Here is a 2611-nt window from a genome sequence, read left to right on the forward strand (position 1 = left end):
TTGTGTTTGGATCCTATAAATGAATCTATTGGTATATGTCTAAACAGATTCTGAGTTGTTATGTGAAAATAAGAATCTGTAATTTAGATGACTAGATAACAATGATTTGTGATTTCCACTTTCTGAATCCTCGTATGTACAAAATTACCTACACATTTGTAGTAACCCACCTTTGAGTTTACCACTATTTTTTTAATGTTTGTGGCTTCATTAAGAATTCATAGAGACAGATGAGATACGCATTTAAAATGAATTACTCCTCTAAAGGAGCTTTAAAAGTATAAATAGAGAAGTAACTGAGGAGCCAGAAGAAACTTAGAATCAAAGTTGGAAGTCAATACCTCCATCATGTCCTCCATCCACTTCATTTGCCAGTGCTGCCACCAGCCCCTGAAGCTGACTCAGTCCATGGAGACCTCAGGCCTTGACACCAGCCAAGAACCTGCTGCTTTGAGGCTCCCCTCAGCTCAGGGGGAGCCAGGAGAAACTCCAGAGGATGACTCTACCTTCAGGGTAGAGAAAGATGATGAAAAGCTACAAGATGGTGTCTCTGGCTGGACCCTCCCTGGTGATAACAAGATGTCCAGGTACGGCTCCAGTAACTCCACCTTACTGGGGAAGTTGGGCTTTGGGAGAAGTCTCAATAACATTCAAAAGGCCACTAGGGACATTTTCGACCACCATTCTGGTGAAGAAGATCTGGACCACCCCCATGTGAGGACTGTACTGACAATCTTTTGGAGCAACTGGACACCTAACTCACTATCTTAGAATCTGAGAATCAGAATTACTAACGCTGTTTGGAGGCCAGGGAGAGAATAAGTGAAGATGAGAGGGAGACACTGCAGAGGGAGTGAAGGACGTGGAGCTGGAGGAAGTGAGGCTGATCTAGGAACTGGACGAGGTGGAAAAGAACAGAGAAAGAGAAGCTGAAGCTCTGGAGGCAGTCCAGGCAGAGACTGAGACACTGGATGAGCAGGAAAAGCAGTATCATAGGGACTACAGTAAACTGCAATGGCAACAATTGGGGCTGTATGACTAACAAGAGCATGGAGAACCAGCTGCAGTATGCCCAGAGCCAGCTGGACTGGCTGGAGAAAGCCCATGCCTTCAGGTCAACATTTGAGATAACACCATTATGGCCCTTTGGCCATCATCAATAACTTCAGATTGAGCTGCCTCTCCATCCAAAATATTTTATTTGTGAAAATACTATTAGATCAATTGTGTGCTGGAATGAGATTAACACAGTTTGGGGTCAGACAGCCTTGCTGCTTCTGGCCCTAACACAGTTGGTATGGAGTTTCAGAGGTATTGACTCATCCCCTGCGGAAACTTTTCCTATCTGAAGTCTTTAACGGAGGGCTCCATTGAGCTGTCCTTGTTCTACAACAGGAGGCAGAGTGCTCTCTTGTATAACAAGTTTGACCCGGTGATGATGCCTTTCTTGGACTGCATGCAGTAGTTCAAGGAAGAAGCTGAGAAAGGTGAGCCTGGTCTCTGTATGCCCTACAGGATCCATGTGGAAAAGGATCTAATGGAAGACCCTGAAGTTAGTGGTGAATTCTATTCCATCAGAACCCTCTTGAACACGGATGAGCTGGACAAAGGCATTCAAGCTCATTCTTACAAATTTTAAGTGGAGCCTCGTTTGGGTCTCTAGGTATTGTGAAAAATAATTTTTTTTTCTATGAGGCAGAGAGATTTTTTTGCTTTAAAATATTTTATTTGTGAAAATCTTATTAGATCAATTGTAAAACTGAAGAATATAATAGGTTTATAACTTTAACAATTAACCAAAGAACTTATGTGCATATATGCAAAACTCATGGAAACAGAAGGTAGTGCCATGAAGGCCTGGGTTGGGGGCAGGAGTGGGGTGAAGGGGGTCAATGGGGGGAAAAAGGGGATATCTGTAATACTTTCAATGATAAAGATAAATTTAATTTAAAAAGAAAAAGAATAATAATAAGTGACTGCACAGACATTAATTTAAGGATAATGAAAGTATTGCCCAGAGCAAACCAAAAGCCACTGCTGTCTTCCCCAGCACAGCTTTGCCTCCCTTGTACCTTCCTCTTTACTCTTCCCTATCTGAACAAATTCAAAATGACAGCAAAGATTAAACTACAAGGTGATGGGATAAAGGGTTGTAGAGGGAAAGAACTGAGGGTGGGGATGAGAGAAGAGGGGGTGGTAAAGAGAAAGGTGGTGGTCTTCAATTTTTTTATGAGAAAATAAAAGTAATTGAGCCACTGGTGTATGTAGTAGAATTTAGGGAGGAGGCATATTCAAAGATTTTAAAGTTTTTGCTATGGTGAATAGTGTTAACCTCCCTTACCTTTCATTCCTGAGCAACTTTAAATAAATCTCTACACAATTCTTCAAAAAAAAAAAAAAAAAAGCATTAATAGAGGAAAAATAAATATTTCCCATTAGCAATGAGAATTCCATAGAATTAGTAAAACTGCAAATATTAAATTTCTCCACACTTTCTAAGGGCTTGCAATTAAAAAGAAACATATTTTTTCAAATCTTTAAAGAATTTTCATCTTGTTTTCTAACTGGAGGAAGTCACCCTTTCTTATGGCTGTATGTTAGGAGTTAGCAC

At 40.7% G+C, this 2611-nt stretch overlaps 1 pseudogene across 1 annotated transcript; it reads left to right on the forward strand.

Moving 5' to 3' along the window:
* Window positions 1-348: 348 nt before the first annotated feature.
* LOC308563134 (beclin-2 pseudogene) lies at window positions 349-1679 on the forward strand (annotated as a pseudogene). Its single transcript has one exon. The product of its transcript is annotated as a beclin-2 pseudogene (transcript).
* The last annotated feature ends 932 nt before the right edge of the window (window positions 1680-2611 follow it).

The sequence above is a fragment of the Miniopterus schreibersii genome (genome assembly GCF_964146895.1).
Source record: "Miniopterus schreibersii genome assembly, chromosome: 10".
Classification (NCBI taxonomy): Eukaryota; Metazoa; Chordata; class Mammalia; order Chiroptera; family Miniopteridae; genus Miniopterus; species Miniopterus schreibersii.